This window comes from Schistocerca nitens, chromosome 10 (genome assembly GCF_023898315.1).
Source record: "Schistocerca nitens isolate TAMUIC-IGC-003100 chromosome 10, iqSchNite1.1, whole genome shotgun sequence".
NCBI lineage: Eukaryota > Metazoa > Arthropoda > Insecta > Orthoptera > Acrididae > Schistocerca > Schistocerca nitens.
This window is the reverse complement of record NC_064623.1, coordinates 85,482,303-85,500,394: the sequence shown is the minus strand read 5'-3', so window position 1 is coordinate 85,500,394 and position 18,092 is coordinate 85,482,303. Positions and strand designations below refer to the sequence as shown.

General features: G+C 46.2%; 3 non-coding genes across 3 annotated transcripts; 1 reads left to right on the top strand and 2 right to left on the bottom strand.

Annotated features, from left to right (window-relative positions):
* Nucleotides 1-15,979: 15,979 nt before the first annotated feature.
* On the bottom strand, nucleotides 15,980-16,054 carry Trnat-ugu (transfer RNA threonine (anticodon UGU)). Its single transcript has one exon. It is a non-coding gene; the product is annotated as a tRNA-Thr (tRNA).
* Nucleotides 16,055-16,415: 361 nt separating this feature from the next.
* Trnat-ugu (transfer RNA threonine (anticodon UGU)) lies at nucleotides 16,416-16,490 on the bottom strand. The gene has a single exon. It is a non-coding gene; the product is annotated as a tRNA-Thr (tRNA).
* A 579-nt stretch (nucleotides 16,491-17,069) lies between these two features.
* On the top strand, nucleotides 17,070-17,144 carry Trnat-ugu (transfer RNA threonine (anticodon UGU)). The gene has a single exon. It is a non-coding gene; the product is annotated as a tRNA-Thr (tRNA).
* The last annotated feature ends 948 nt before the right edge of the window (nucleotides 17,145-18,092 follow it).

The window sequence follows — 18,092 nt, the reverse complement described above, 5'->3', positions numbered from 1 at the left end:
TAACGCTGTCTCAGACGAGTACGCAGCATCGCCATGTTCTCGGCAATGATCACTCAACATTTGACGCTGTTCACACCCCTTGCATGGCCTACCTGTCATGGTAACAACACTAAACACGAACGATAACACAACATTTGGCCGTCTGCCACAGAGAACTACGACTCTGCTCATTCACCATAGATACTCGCCGAGGGTGTAAAAAGTTACATTAACATCCGACCACGTGTTTCTCTCAGATTGTGTTTTACTAAGTTATAATGTAGGAAAATTTTAATGTACAAGGCGTACAATTTTGGTTCCATCGTTTTTTCCCCAACATTTGACGCTTTAATGAAACAATTTGGTTACACATGTATCATTCAAAGTATTTTCCATCACTGGCCACTACTTTCTCCCATCTTTCGCGTAGTTTACGAATCCCACGTCGAAAAAATTGTTCATCTTTTGAAGCGATCCTCGAATCGATCCAATTTGTGACTTCTTCATGAGATCGGAAGTGTTGGTCATCCAGGCTGTGCGCCATTGATCTAAACAGGTGATAGTCAGAAGGAGCAATGTCTGGAGAATACGGTGGGTGGGATAGGACTTCCCATTTTAACGTTTCCAAGTACGTTTTGACCTCTTTTGCAACGTAGGGTAGAGCGTTGTCATGCTGCAAAATCATTTTATCATGCCTCTCGCTGTATTGGGACCGTTTGTCTTTTAATGCTCTGCTCGAACGCATTAATTGCGTTCGATAATGAGCTCCTGTGATTGTTTCACTTGGTTTTAACACCTCATAGTACAGGACGCCGAACTGGTCCCACCAAATGCAGAGCATGGTCTTGGAGCCGTCAATATTCGGTTTGGGCGTCGACGTGGAAGCATGGCCGGGATATCCCCATCATTTTCTGCGTTTAGTGTTATCGTGATGAACCCATTTTTCGTCCCCGGTCACAATACGATGCAGAAATCCCTTCCGTTTTTGCCTCTGAAGCAACTGTTCATAAACACACAAACGCCGTTCAACGTCTCTTCGTTTCAGCTCACACGGGCCCCAAGTTCCTTCTTTCTGAATCATGCCCATAGCGTTGAGATGTTTTGAAATGGCTTGCTGTATCACTCCCACTATCGTGCCAATTCTTCATGAGTTTGACGCGAGTCTTCACTCAGCAATGTCTCCAATTCTGCATCTTCGAAAACATTCTCTCTTCCACCACTATGCCGGCCTAAGACGTTAAAATCACCGTTCTTGAAGCGCTGAAACCACTCACGATACGTTCTTTCACTGATAACGTCCTTACCATACGTACTTGAGAGAGCATTCGATGAGACTCCGCCGCTGTTTTCTTCATATTGAAACAAAACAGTAACACCTCCCGCAAATGACGAGAATTAGGCTCGTAAACTGACATTTTCAATGAAGAACAACTTTATGATGCAGACACAAATCGACTAATGTATGAATGAGGCTATGTTGACCGAGGTCCAAGCTAACTGCCTGACGTCTGAGATCTGTTTCTTTTGATCGCTACTTACCGTTGTCGCCACCTATCGGCAAACGGCGGAAGCAAAGTTGTACACCTTATAATTTTTTGGCATATTTAAAATTAGTGTGTTTTTAACAGTTTTTGTCAATCAACAACTGCAATGAGACAACAATCAACTGTAGTGTGCGATTTGTACCGTGAAGAGTGTATATCACGCTAGTAAGCTAAAATAAAGCCGCACTTATTTGATGCACGTATCATTTTGTCTCGTTAACAATCTGGTTTATCATATTTGATACATATGCCGCAAGAATGTGCAGACATCCAAAAAACATTATCTTGAAATATTTGAGATGTGCTGGTGATATTATACACTCCTGGAAATGGAAAAAAGAACACATTGACACCGGTGTGTCAGACCCACCATACTTGCTCCGGACACTGCGAGAGGGCTGTACAAGCAATGATCACCCGCACGGCACAGCGGACACACCAGGAACCGCGGTGTTGGCCGTCGAATGGCGCTAGCTGCGCAGCATTTGTGCACCGCCGCCGTCAGTGTCAGCCAGTTTGCCGTGGCATACGGAGCTCCATCGCAGTCTTTAACACTGGTAGCATGCCGCGACAGCGTGGATGTGAACCGTATGTGCAGTTGACGGACTTTGAGCGAGGGCGTATAGTGGGCATGCGGGAGGCCGGGTGGACGTACCGCCGAATTGCCCAACACGTGGGGCGTGAGGTCTCCACAGTACATCGATGTTGTCGCCAGTGGTCGGCGGAAGGTGCACGTGCCCGTCGACCTGGGACCGGACCGCAGCGACGCACGGATGCACGCCAAGACCTTAGGATCCTACGCAGTGCCGTAGGGGACCGCACCGCCACTTCCCAGCAAATTAGGGACACTGTTGCTCCTGGGGTATCGGCGAGGACCATTCGCAACCGTCTCCATGAAGCTGGGCTACGGTCCCGCACACCGTTAGGCCGTCTTCCGCTCACGCCCCAACATCGTGCAGCCCGCCTCCAGTGGTGTTGCGACAGGCGTGAATGGAGGGACGAATGGAGACGTGTCGTCTTCAGCGATGAGAGTCGCTTCTGCCTTGGTGCCAATGATGGTCGTATGCGTGTTTGGCGCCGTGCAGGTGAGCGCCACAATCAGGACTGCATACGACCGAGGCACACAGGGCCAACACCCGGCATCATGGTGTGGGGAGCGATCTCCTACACTGGCCGTACACCACTGGTGATCGTCGAGGGGACACTGAATAGTGCACGGTACATCCAAACCGTCATCGAATCCATCGTTCTACCATTCCTAGACCGGCAAGGGAACTTGCTGTTCCAACAGGACAATGCACGTCCGCATGTATCCCGTGCCACCCAACATGCTCTAGAAGGTGTAAGTCAACTACCCTGGCCAGCAAGATCTCCGGATCTGTCCCCCATTGAGCATGTTTGGGACTGGATGAAGCGTCGTCTCACGCGGTCTGCACGTCCAGCACGAACGCTGGTCCAACTGAGGCGCCAGGTGGAAATGGCATGGCAAGCCGTTCCACAGGACTACATCCAGCATCTCTACGATCGTCTCCATGGGAGAATAGCAGCCTGCATTGCTGCGAAAGGTGGATATACACTGTACTAGTGCCGACATTGTGCATGCTCTGTTGCCTGTGTCTATGTGCCTGTGGTTCTGTCAGTGTGATCATGTGATGTATCTGACCCCAGGAATGTGTCAATAAAGTTTCCCCTTCCTGGGACAATGAATTCACGGTGTTCTTATTTCAATTTCCAGGAGTGTAGTTCAGAGAATCAGTAAATGTCTTGTAAGGTAAATAGAATGGAATGGATAGTGACGTCACAATAAATTATGAGATAGACGTCAACAAAAGTAAAGCGAAGACAATCGGGGGACGGCGGCGAAACTAGGTTAGGAAATGAGACACTAGAAGTAGTCGAAGAGTTTTGTTATTTTGGCAACAAAATATCTGCTCGTTGCCGAAGTAGTGAGGATATAAAATGTAGATTGGATGCAACAAAAAAATCCTTCGGAAAAGAGAAATTTGCTAACATTGAATATAAATTTCAGTGATAAGAAGCCCAGTGGGAAGAAATTTTACTGGCACGTAGCCCTGTACGGAAGTGACCGTGACGATAAACATTTCTGAAATGACTGAGAATAGTAGCCTTTGATTCATGGTGAAGTTGAAGGTGCTCGTTTATAGACACCACTGGTGGAACAGCGGCTGTATAAATCACATGGTTCAGAGAAATCAGGACACACAGCCACCAACAGGCACTGAAATAAATCGAAGCTGAAGGGTGAAAGTTTGTCCTGAACCGAGACTCGAACCTAGATGCTCCACTTCTCTAGAACGGCCATTCGGACATGCTTTCTGTAAGACCCAAATACTCGACTTGTCAGGCGCAAGTAGAGCCTCTATCTTCTGCACTGATTTATTTCAGTGCCTATAGACGGACGATTGTCCTGTTCTCTCGTAATCAGTATACGGCCGCTGTACCACAAGGGGTATCTGTCCTTTTGGATACGTCCAACAGAACAGACACCGCGCATCTACAGTGAAACGCCTCAGAAACTAGTGTAGGCATGCGTATTCAAATACAGAGATATGTAAACAGGCAGAATAGGCAGCTGCGGTCGGCAACGCACAGTTGCCAGATCGGTTACTGCTGCTACAGTGGCAGGTTATCAAGATTTGAGTGAGTTTGAAAGTGGTGTTATAGTCAGCGCACGAACGATGGGACACAGCATCTCCGAGGTAGCGATGAAGTGCGGATTTTCCCGTACGACCATTTGACGAGTGTACCGTCAATATCAGGGATCCGGTAAAACATCAAATCTCCGACATCGCTATGGCCGGAAAAAGATCCTGAAAAAACGAGACTAATGACGTCTACATCTACATCTACATCGTTACTCTGCAATTCACACTTGAGTGCGTGGCAGAGGGTTCATCGAACCATTTTCATACTACTTCTCTACCATTCCACTCTCGAATGGCGCGTGAGAAAAAGGAACGCGTAAATCTTTCCGTTAGAGCTCTGATTTCTCTTATTTTATTATGATGATAATTCCTCCATACGTAGGTGGGTGTCAACAAAAGTTTTTCGCATTCGGAAGAGAAAGCTGGTGATTGAAATTTCGTAAATAGATCTCGCCGCAAAGAAAACCGCGTTTGTTTCAGTGACTTCCACCCCAACTCGCGTATTATATTACTGACGCTCTCATCCCTGTTGTGCGATAACACGAAACGAGCTGACCTTCTTTGAACTTTTTGGCACTCCGTCAATCCTACCTGTTAAGGATCCCACACCGCGCAGCAATATTCCAGCAGAGGACGGACAAATGTAATGTGGACTGTCTCTTTAGTGAGTTTGTTGCATCTTCTAAGTCTTCTGCCAACAAAGCGCAGTCTTTGTTTCGCCTTCCCCGCAATATTATCTATGTGGTCTTGAAAGGGTACAGTACCGCCCGACATTGAAAATAGGTACGAAATACTTCATTATTTTTGTCAGAACAACACATTTTTTTTGTAAAATAACTCAATTTCAATTAATACAGCGAAGCCGGATGCCAGTGTGGGGAAGAATGACAATTTATTTATTTAATTGATCACATGTGCACTCCCACAAAGTAAATCCCTACATCCAGTTTGGTAAGATCTGTGAAATGAATGAATGTATGGTCGTCTGCTAACCGCAGATAGTGAATGTGAATATATGATCATCTTTGAGTCGATCCTTTGGCCACCTTTGGTGGGTCCAAAGAGATGCAATTTACCAGAGCTTTGAGCGCCTGAAATGTGGCTGACCAATAGGGTAGCAAGGTGCTCCCCCACTTCGACAGAGGTGCGAGAGAACCTAAAGAACGGCCATCTTTCAGCACTCTGCCGCTGGATCTTGTGCTGTTAAGACCTGTTTTAGTTGTGCTCCGTAAAGACAAAAGAGTGGAGACATGGTATGCATGTGGAATATTTAAGAGTAGTTTGAAATAATAATTTCTCTTATCTCAGGAACTTTTGTGGGGAGAATTAAATGTCAGGCAGGTAATATTAGTGGGACTGTAGTAATCTTCGGAAGTAACCAACGGTCACAATGAAACCACGTGTAGCAATAAGTTGAAATACTTCCGTGTGCTTAAGTTAAGCTGAATTACTAGTGTGTGTACAATAAGTTGAAATATTTGAGAAATAGCGTGTGTACCATAAGTTGAAATATTTAAGAAATGGCGTGTGCAGGACTTGAAATTAGAGACGAGTACTTCCCCGTGGTGAGTACTGTGTGAATCTCAATCTGTGTATTAGACAAAGGATAAAGAGAAGTACTCGTCCATGGTATCAGTTGAGGACTCGCGTGTGTGATGATTATGTTCTTAATGTTAAATTGCATGATATGATTCCGTGTGACGCTAGATTTAAACTCTGAGAGAGAATCAAGGTGAGTCGGCCGTCTATTCAGCAACGCCACTTGGCTTGCTTTGCACAGGAAGACGTGCATATATCTCCAGAGTTCACAGTAGGAAAGTAGAATTACAAAGTGGGGCAGTGTCGTGTGAAACTGGGATAAATATTAATTGAAGTGGGAAAGCTGAAAGTGATAATGTTGTAACCATTCTTTGTGTAGTATTTCATATTGTTGTGTGGTGTATGTCATGTAATTTGGGTATGTGTGGTTTGCATGGGAGAGTAGCAAGGTAGTTTCAAAAGATTTGTGGGTTATGCTTGTTCCTTCTGTATCGCTCGATCTGGAGGAAAGTTTCGTGATGATGATTGTGAGAATCGAAGCGTGAGATATAATAAAAGATCCACCATCCTATCCAGAAAGTGCACTGTAGCGTTAAATAAATTACGAGACCATAATATAGAGATTCACTAGTGTAAAGCCATGCCCACTGGGCGGAATTTCTCATGTGATATTGTTGTAGGTTATAGAATTTGTGTGTTTAGGTTAGAGAATTTATCGGAATAAATAAGATAGTGAAAAGAAAAAGATTGGTGGACTTTTCCTTCGAATTGTATGTTGTCATAATGTCCCGAATTTATAATGTGTGCGCCATTCATATTCAGTGCGGTGGCCACGTGTTGACAAAAGCCGTTAAATAAAAGACAAAAAGTAAATGTGGTATTGCCAGTGCGTAGTGTACAGTCAGAGTTCTGTAAATTACTGATAGTCAGATGCGTGTTTCCGTTGCGTATTATTCATACAGGAGGATAATTAGTAAGTAAATAGTAAGGTACGAGAGTTCATGTTACCCGATAAATTAAGAATGAATCCACTCGCTTGGCAGACCACTCATCTTGCAGGCCTGACTGCTTGATGCCACAGTATGAGCAAGGCATGTGGGTGCCTCTCAGTCTTTCCAATTTAAGTTGCTCGTAATTGTAATTCCTAGGTATTTAGTCGAATTGACAGCCCTTAGATTTGTGAAATTTATCGTATACCCAAAATTTATCGGATGTCTTTTAGTACCCATGTGGATGACATCGCACTTTTCTTTGTTTAGTGCCAATTGCCACTTTTTGCACCATACAGAAATTCTCTCTAGATCATTTTGTAATTGGAATTGATCGTCTGATGATTTTACAAGACGGTAAATTACAGCGTCATCTGCAAACAGTCTGAGGAGGCTGCACAGATTATCACCTAGATCATTTATGTAAATCAGGAACAGCAGAGGGCCTATGACATTACCTTGCGGGACGCCAGATATCACTTCTCTTCCGTCTATCACTACGAACTGTGACCTCTCTGAGAGGAAATCACGAATCCCGTCGCAGAACTGAGACGATACTCCATACTCCATAGGCACGCAATTTGATTAATAGTCGCTTGTGAGGAACGCTATTAAAAGTCTTCTGGAAATCTAGGAATATGGAATCGATCTGATATCCCTGATCGACAGCACTCATTACTTCATGGGAATAAAGAGCTATCTGTGTTGCACAAGAACGATATTTTCAGAATCCATGTTGGTTATGCATCAACAAGTAATTTTCTTCAAGGTGATTCATAATGTTCGAGTACAGTGTATGCTCCAAAATCCTACTGCAAAATGAGGTCAGTGATATGGGTCTGTAATTCAATGGGTTACTCCAATTTCCATTCTTGAATATTGATGTGACCTGTCCTACTTTCCAGTCTTTAGAAGAGAATCGTTCAGCGTGACAGAAGTGCAACCCTTTACGCAAAGTGCTGCAGATTTCAATGCTGGGACATCAACAAGTGTCAGCGTGCGAATCAGTCAACGAAACATCATCGATGTAGGATTTCGGAGCCGAAGAGCCATTCGTGTACCCTTGATGACTGCACGACACACAGCTTTACGCGTCGCCTGGGCCCGTCAACACCGACATTAGACTGTTGACGATTGGAAACATGTTGTCTGGTCGGACGAGTCTCGTTTCAAATTGTATCGAGCGGATGGACGTGTACGGGCATGGAGACAACCTGATGAATCCATGCACCCTGCAAGCCGGTGGAGGCTCTGTAATGGTGTGGGGCGTGTGCAGTTGGAGTGATATGGGACCCCTGATACGTCTAGATATGACTCTGACAGGTGGCACGTACGTAAGCATCCTGTCTGATCACCTGCGTCCATTCATGTCCATTATGCATCCCGACGGACTTCGGTAATTCGGCAGCAGAATGGGACACTGCACAGGTCTAGAATTGCTACAGAGTGGCTCTTCTGAGCTTAAAAACTTCCGCTGGCCACCAAACTCTCCAGACATGAACACTGTTGAGCGTATCTGGGATGCCTTGCAACATACTGTTCAGAAGAGATCACCACTCGTAGTCTTACAGATTTACGGACAGCCCTGAAGGATTAATGGTGTTAGTTCCCTCCAGAACTACTTCAAACATCAGCCGAGTCCATGCCTTTTTTGTTTTAACAAGAAGTGGAGTCCCTCCACGCCCACACCGGCCTGACGGTCAACTCAAAAGGTCTACTGCCATCTCTGCATAAGGGTTAGTTTTCACTAAAGTGAGGCGTCGCAGGATGTGGGTACTGCGATGTTTGGGTACGTCTGGTTAAGGTTAACCATTAATACGCGCTCATCCGGAGATAGATTGGGTCGAAAGTCGAACGAAGGGTAGCGGTTTGAAGGGCAGAGGATAAAAAAGTGCCAAGGCAAGAGCCACGGGGAAAAAACCTCTGCGATAGTTAGGTCGGGTGGTAAGAGCAGTAGCCGGTGTCTTGCTGCATGCGATAGATCGTGCAAGGGTAGGGTTTGTTAGTAGCGGGTATCATGCATGTCGATACCTTTGAAGTTGTGCGGTCCTGTTTCTCGGCGGCTTCCGCTGGGTGACGGTGTTGATCTCTCGGTCAGCGTCAGCAAACCTGCAACAGTTAGGTTTATCATCGTTTTGTGGCCGACAGGTCATATATCAGATGCACAGTGTAGGGTGATGTTGGTGTTTTGTTTGTGCGTCAGTGGGCGAGCTCGTCGGTTTCCCTGCTGTAGCCTGTTGGTTGGCTTTAATAGCAGCTGGTATTTCCAGTCAACGTTGCTGATATGCAGGGGCTAGCCGACATTTGTCGCTTGTTGGTGTACAGAGGGGTCCAAAAAAATGTATCCACTGTTTAAAAGTCCATAACTGGCAAACTAATTGACGGAGTTGTCTCATCTTTGGTAGTGTAACGGTTTGTAGTTCCGGCAATCGTCACACAAGCGTTGTATTGCGTCGTTTTGTTTTGTCAGATGACAGTCGCCAGATAGTCAGTGTTTTGTTCTCAGTTGCACCTGGTTGCACCTAGTTACTCGAGTAAACATTGCTGGCGCAAGGCTTACATTCGACGAAAGGAAGTCAGTTTTGAAGTGATATTTTAAGTACGTAAACATTAATGGGGTTCAACGGCAATGGCGAAATGAGTATCAGACAGAGCCACCGACACGTTTAACGATTCTTCGCATTCTAGACAAATTTGAAGCCGAAGGCTGTGCTAAAGATGAACACAAACGACGATCTGGTCGACCTGTAACAGTAACAAGTCCAGCTAACTCCCGTCGAGTGTTACAACAATTCACTCGCTCACCACAGAAGTCTGTGAGACAGAGTGCCCGTGAAACTGGAGTGAGTCGCTCAAGTGTTCGCCGAATTTTGAAGACAGCAAAGTGGAAGTGCTACGTACCACGATTGCTACACGCAATGAACGAGGACGACCCAGATCGTAGAATGGAGTACTGCGAGTGGTTTACTAATATGGTGCGCAACGATGAACAGTTTGCAGAGATGGTTGTGTGATCTGATGAGGCACAGTTAAAACTCAGTGGTACAGTAAGTCACCACAATTACATCTACTGGGCCGCCGAAAATCCGAGCGTCCATGTAGACAAAGCCGTGAATTTGCCAGGAGTATATGTGTTGGTTCAAAAGGTTCAAATGGCTCTGACCGCTATGGGACTTAACTTCTCAGGTCATCAGTCCCCTAGAACTTACAACTACTTAAACCTATCCAACCTAAGGACATCACACACATCCATGCCAAAGGCAGGATTCGAACCTGCGGCTGTAGCGGTTGCGTGGTTCCAGACTGTGGCACCTAGAACCGCTCGGCCATCCCAGCCGGCAGTAAATGTGTGGTGTGGGTTGTCTTACCGGGGCTTGATTGGGCCATTGTTCTTTGACGGCACCGTGACCGGTGAGGTGTACCTTCAGAAGCTTCAGACATCCATTTTACCTGCCATCTGAGACTTGTATGGAGACGGAAGAGTTTACTTTCAGCAAGATGGTGCCCCAGCCCACTACCAAAATCGTGTTAGGGCGTATCTCGGCGAAAATTTACAAGATGGATAGGCCGTAGAGGTGCTCTGGAGTATCCACCACGTTCACCAGACCTAACTCCTCTGGACTTTTACCTGTGGGGAACACTAAAGGATGTCGTTTATCGACAAAAGAACTTCGAGGATCCACCGTACATTCATGTGCAAATATCCAACTGTACACGTTGCAGTCAGTAGTTCGTGCTGCAGTTCGGCGACATCGTTTGTGTGGGGATGTTAATGGTGACTATTTCGAACATCTACAGTGATATCTTTAAGTTGGACTTTAAGCTACACTTTCACCAAAAATGAGACAACTCCGTCAATTATTTTGCAAGTTATGGACTGTTAAACAGTGGATACATTTTGTAACACCCCACCCGTCACTTATCTGGTTTTGGAGTGTGTTCACCCCAGGTAACTGACTAACGGATCAACAGAGAGTGCAAAACTGCCGCAATGTCGGATAACGCAAAGAAAGTAATAAGGCCCTGTGACTCCTGATTGAACTGCGGTGGCAGTGTTAACATTAATTGATTCAGAACTGATCCCTTTTAATTAAAAAGGGGTGCACATTGATGTTATATTCAGCTATTGAAAACAGATGCAGCTATTGAAAACAGATGCAGTCGATTAGCACAGATTTATTTTAACTCACGACTTTCAATCATCACATTACATAACTCTCCTAACAGGCAGTGGTAATAAATTGCGTTTGCGTGGAGTAAAGCGCGATAAATCAAAAGTAATTCCTATCGACTGACCCAGGTGTAATGCGAAGTGCGAGAAGAATTCTACAATACACGGCCCATGAAACCCTCATGGAAACTTTGCCGACGTGATCCAACAAATTAATCAGTGGCCAGAGCGGGCGCAATATCACAGAATTCAGCGTGGCGGGGCGATGTCGTTATGCGGACGTCAGCCGACCTCGGTGCTGCAAGGCTGCGCTCGTTATTCACTTCTAGCTATCTTGCTCAGTACGTAGCTGAAGGAAAACTTTCTATCTCCAAGCTCAATCGTTCCGTTTGCTAAGTCCTAAACTGCAGAGATACTCACTCTCTCTCACGCAAGCTGAGTAAAGAACGCTACGTCCACACTCTAGGCAAGCTGGGAACGGAAGACCTCTACGGAGACTTCTCCCAGTCCGCTCTTCGCTTCGGTTTCCCCTCCAGCAAAATCACTTACGCCAATTGCAGCGCAAGTCGCGTTAATTATGCGTCGCTTCCCAGCACCGACCAATGCCTGCTCTGGGAGGTGAACAAATTCCCACAAAATTTCCCTTCCTCTCAACTTCTGCTATTTAGCTCCTCCCAGGCCACCCATCAAGGTTAGCGTCTGCACAAAACACCAATTTTTCCGGAATTCTGGCTCCCAGAAGAGTACTTTAAATTCCTTGGTCCTACGTTCCCATCGGAGGCCAGCGTATTTCATTCTGTCGCTCTTCACCCGATTTACTTCAGAGTCTGCGGACCATGAATTCAGCGTGAAGTTGCTATAGTCACGAACACATATATTTTGGTCTATGTTGACCGCTCCACTGTAGCTTTGCGTGGCTTACTCATATGTTTCACTGAAAACGGGATGAACATTTATCAACAGGCGTACAAGTTCTCCGTCTGCTTCCCGGTACACCAGCATGGAGTCGGGGTCAACCACCCACTCACTGTCACTCGTCTTAAGGCAGCTGGAGGCCGTGCCCCATTGCTGCTCTCTCAGAGCTTGAGCCGTCCTAAGCTGCCTATTGTCGCTTCCCTTCGCCGCTCCCCGGCAGGCCACGGTCAACTCTGTATACTTCCCTGGGATAAACTAGCCTCCAGTAAATCGACGCGTTTCCACAAAGTTTTTCATGTCGTGTGAATTACTTTAAAACCATCACTCGACATTAATTATTCCAATACGTCCATACTATACCCTCTACAAGATGCATTGTGCCTTGTCAGTCATTTTTGCTCAGCCCTACTGTTCGCTCAACGTGAGTTAGATGATCTTTAATGACTTCATGTAAGGGGCATAGATCTTGCCATCTTACAATTTGTTTGGACCCCTCTCTATGTTAGCTAGCCATAGGTGGTTATGCCCTAGCTAGTAGTGTCTTTGGCCGCGTATGCCGCCACCTATGGTTGTGATCGTAGTTTCCCAGAGTAAGGATGAAAGGATTGTCAGAGTGTATCGAGTTCCTGTATTAGTCGGGAACATTCCTTTCATCCTTACTTTGGGAAGTCCTGTTGCGGTACTACATGCTTGCGGGGGCCTACACGATATTAGGAAGGTGTACCAGTTTCTTCGGCTCTTCGGTGTATAAATGAATCCTGTGCCGAGCGTAATTCACGTTTCTGTGTTCTAAGGTAGCTGCAAGTCGCCATTATGCAAACGAGGGCTACAAATCTGCCTTTTGCACCACCTCCAGTGACAGTTGTCTTACTGAAATTTACCCGCCGTAAACTGTGCCCACCCGTTCCTCGAAGCAGTCCTTAACTGCCATTAAGACGTCTCGGTTTTCACAGGCCGAGCAGATTAGTTTCCTGTTAGCTGAATGCGACACCACCTGCTGTGCGCCTGACGACACCTCTCAAATTTTCCGGCGTCCATTCACCGCTGGAAGACGAGGCGGTTATCTCAGCTGCGAGAGCGGCGAGCACGCAGGCGTAATGGGACGCTGGAGAGCCATCGAAAGGCGTCCAGATCGTTACTTAGCCTCCGGTTCTTTGTCCACTCTTTCTCGCCCCCACCCCGCGGTGCTAATGGCTCCAGAATTGTTCACTCTCCATTACCACGGCTAATTGTGGCAACGGCCGATCGTTTCAGTAACTACATGTTCGGTTACTCAAGTTTACACTCCCCTCCGGATCACTCCTTTGACAATCTCGGAGCAACTCTTACGTAGGAGTCAGCGTGGTTCCCTCAAGCTCTGATTGTGTGAAACCTGGCTTGCCCCATGTAGCATCGTCGAAGGATCGTGGTTCCACAACAAAGTCGGAAACGCGAATCGATACCACAGATATTAGCGAATGTTTGCTCCAATCTGCAACAAAGAATGAAGGCACATCATACAATGTAGGCTTTCACGGCTGGTGTTGTCTTCAGTTGAAACTTCGGGGCTGAGAGGCCGTGGTCGATGTATAAAATTTCCACCTGACGTTTCGTCTCCATCTGCGGGAGACATCTTCTGAGGTCGTCCGGCTACTGCCACTGAGGCTCCAGGTACTCTCGCAGTCATAGAGCGCATAGAGGGCACCACCATTCTACATCTACATCTACATCCATACTCCGCAAGCCACCTGACGGTGTGTGGCGGAGGGTACCTTGAGTACCTCTATCGGTTCTCCCTTCTATTCCAGTCTCGTATTGTTCGTGGAAAGAAGGATTGTCGGTATGCCTCTGTGTGGGCTCTAATCTCTCTGATTTTATCCTCATGGTCTCTTCGCGAGATATATAAAGGAGGGAGCAATACTGCTTGACTCCTCGGTGAAGGTATGTTCTCGAACCTTCAACAAAAGACCGTACCGAGCTACTGAGCGTCTCTCCTGCAGAGTCTTCCACTGGAGTTTATCTATCATCTCCGTAACGCTTTCGCGATTACTAAATGATCCTGTAACGAACCGCGTTGCTCTCCGTTGGATCTTCTCTATCTCTTCTATCAACCCTATCTGGTATGGATCCCACACTGCTGAGCAGTATTCAAGCAGTGGGCGAACAAGCGTACTGTAACCTATTCCTTTGTTTTCGGATTGCATTTCCTTAGGATTCTTCCAATGAATCTCAGTCTGGCATCTACTTAACCGACGATCAACTTTATATGATCATTCCATTTTAAATCACTCCTAATGCGTACTCCCAGATAATTTATGGAATTAACTGCTTCCAGTTGCTGACCTCACATATTGAAGCTAAATGATAAGGGATATTTCTTTCTATGTATTCGCAGCACATTACACTTGTCTATATTGAGATTCAATTGCCATTCCCTGCACCATGCGTCAATTCGCTGCAGATCCTCCTGCATTTCAGTACAATTTTCCATTGTTACAACCTCTCGATACACCACAGCATCATCTGCAAAAAGCCTCAGTGAACTTCCGATGTCATCCACAACGTCATTTATGTACATTGTGAATAGGAACAGTCCTAAGACACTCCCCTACGGCACACCCGAAATCATTCTTACTTCGGAAGACTTTTCTCCATTGAGAATGACATGCTGGGTTCTGTTATCTAGGAACTCTTCAATCCAATGACACAATTGGTCTGATAGTCCATATGCTCTTACTTTGTTCGTTAAACGACTGTGGGAACTATCGAACGCCTTGCGAAAGTCAAGAAACACGGCATCTACCTGTGAACCCGTGTCTATGGCCCTCTGAGTCTCGTGGACGAATAGCGCGAGCTGGGTTTCACATGACCGTCTTTTTCGAAACCCATGCTGATTCCTACAGAGTAGATTTCTAGTCTCCAGAAAAGTCATTATATTCGAACATAATACGTGTTCCAAAATTCTACAACTGATCGACGTTAGAGATATAGTTATATAGTTCTGCACATCTGTTCGACGTTCCTTCTTGAAAACTGGGATGACGTGTGCCCTTTTCCAATCCTTTGGAACGCTACGCTCTTCTAGAGACCTACGGTACACCGCTGCAAGAAGGGGGGCAAGTTCCTTCGCGTACTCTGTGTAAAATCGAACTGGTATCCCATCAGGTCCAGCTCTTTTGAGCGATTTTAATTGTTTCTCTATCCCTCTGTCGTCTATGTCTATATCTACCATTTTGTCATCTGTGCGACAATCTAGAGAAGGAACTACAGTGCAGTCTTCCTCTGTGAAACAGCTTTGGAAAAAGACATTTAGTATTTCGGCCTTTAGTCTGTCATCCTCTGTTTCAGTACCATTTTGGTCACAGAGTGTCTGGACATTTTGTTTTGATCCACCTACCGCTTTGACATACGACCAAAATTTCTTAGGATTTTCTGCCAAGTCAGCACATAGAACTTTACTTTCAAATTCATTGAGCGCCTCTCGCATAGCTCTCCTCACACTACATTTCGCTTCGTGTAATTTTTGTTTGTCTGCAAGGCTTTGGCTATGTTTATGTTTGCTGTGAAGTTCCCTTTTCTTCCGCAGCAGTTTTCTAACTCGGTTGTTGTACCACGGTGGCTCTTTTCCATCTCTTACGATCTTGTTTGGCACATACTCATCTAACGCATATTGTACGATGGTTTTGAACTTTGTCCACTGATCCTCAACACTATCTGTACTTGAGACAAAACTTTTGTGTTAAGCCATCAGTGACTCTGTGATCTGCTTTTTGTCACTTTTGCATACCATTCGTCACGTGATGCCGACGGTATGCCTATCTTTGGAAGGCGTCATCATTCTCGATTAAGAGTAATCGATTGTCATTCTGCTGGCGCAACGTTGACATCCATATTTTGTCTAACTTTAAAACTTCCTCTTTTCTATTGAAATTGTTATGGTGTTTGTGAATCTCTATTACTTCTCTACACATGCGCGCATGATAATGGGATGTTAGTGCTAGGACTCTTAATGAGACAGGCGTTCTAGCATGAACATCCCATTATCATGCGCGCATGTATAGAGAAGCAATAGAGATTCAAATACACCATAACAATTTTAATAGAAAAGAGGAAGTTTTAAATGAAATGATAATTAAACGGACACCCTAGCTGCAAACAGGCGTTGATGTACTTTATTGGGGACATGTTGAAAATGTGTGCCCCGACCGGGACTCGAACCCGGGATCTCCTGCTTACAAGGCAGACGCTCTATCCATCTGAGCCACCGCGGGCACAGAGGATAGTGCGACTGCAGGGACTAATCCCTTGCACGCTCCCCGTGAGATCCACATACCCAACATGTCCACAACACTACATTCGTAGTGCGCCTAATGTTTGCCCATCATACTCATTACTCGTGGCAGATTAATCTACCAAGTCCCGTACGAGTTTGGGCATAGCGTGTGCGTTCGCACAAGAAGGTCAATGGCCGGGAAGCCATATTTTAACTATATATGACGGTAGTATCTGTTCCCGAAAGAACGGTTACCGTGGATGACCATGCAGCTTTGCTAGAAATGAAATGATAACTAAACGGACACCCTAGCTGCAAACAGGCGTTGATGTACTTTATTGGGGACATTTTGAAAATGTGTGCCCCGACCGGGACTCGAACCCGGGATCTCCTGCTTACAAGGCAGACGCTCTATCCATCTGAGCCACCGCGGGCACAGAGGATAGTGCGACTGCAGGGACTAATCCCTTGCACGCTCCCCGTGAGATCCACATACCCAACATGTCCACAACACTACATTCGTAGTGCGCCTAATAGATGTTTGCCCATCATACTCATTACTCGTGGCAGATTAATCTACCAAGTCCCGTACGAGTTCGGGCATAGCGTGTGCGTTCGCACAAGAAGGTCAATGACCGGAAAGCCATATTTTAACTATATATGACGGTAGTATCTGTTCCCGAAAGAACGGTTACCGTGGATGACCATGCAGCTTTGCTAGAAATGAAATGATAATTAAACGGACACCCTAGCTGCAAACAGGCGTTGATGTACTTTATTGGGGACATGTTGAAAATGTGTGCCCCGACCGGGACTCGAACCCGGGATCTCCTGCTTACATGGCAGACGCTCTATCCATCTGAGCCACCGAGGACACAGAGGATAGTGCGACTGCATATGATGGGCAAACATCTATTAGGCGCACTACGAATGTAGTGTTGTGGACATGTTGGGAATGTGGATCTCACGGGGAGCGTGCAAGGGATTAGTCCCTGCAGACGCACTATCCTCTGTGCCCGCGGTGGCTCAGATGGATAGAGCGTCTGCCTTGTAAGCAGGAGATCCAGGGTTCGAGTCCCGGTCGGGGCACACATTTTCAAAATGTCCCCAATAAAGTACATCAACGCCTGTTGGCAGCTAGGGTGTCCGTTTAATTATCATTTCATTTCTAGCAAAGCTGCATGGTCATCCACGGTAACCGTTCTTTCGGGAACAGATACTACCGTCATATATAGGAAGTTTTAAAGTTAGACAAAATATGGATGTCGACGTTGCGCCAGCAGAATGACAATCGATTACTCGTAATCGAGAATGATGACGCCTTCCAAAGATAGGCATACCGTCGGCATCACGTGACGAATGGTGGTGCCCTCTATGCGCTCTATAAATGCGAGAGTACCTGCAGGCTCAGTGGCAGTAGCCGGACGACCTCAGAAGATGTCTCCCGCAGATGGAGACGAAACGTCAGGTGGAAATTTTATACATCGACCACGGCCTCTCAGCCCCGAAGTTTCAACTGAGGAGAGTGGAGGCGCACCTGAAGATTACGCCTCTCTCAGCACAGCAGCGCCGTCGCTTCATTGTCAACACAGAGCGAAATACGGAAGTGCTCTGCCCAGTCAACGTTATCGAGTAGGATGGAGACAGATTAAGTTTCTGATGAAATGTACAATCGTGGACAAAACTAGCGAGACCCCTCCCCTTTTCGTTATGCTGATCCGCACAGCTGTAAAGTCTGCTACACAGCCGGCCGCGGTGGTCTCGCGGTTCTAGGCGCGCAGTCCGGAACCGTGCGACTGCTACGGTCGCAGGTTCGAATCCTGCCTCGGGCATGAATGTGTGTGATGTCCTTCGGTTAGTTAGGTTTAATTAGTTCTAAGTTCTAGGGGACTTATGACCACAGCAGTTGAGTCCCATAGTGCTCAGAGCCATTTGAACCATTTTCTGCTACACAGCATAACAGGCAAGGCGACGAAGTGCTACCAACATACTATGCACAGTCGTGAAATGGAAAAACTATCCGAGCTTTGTCAGACT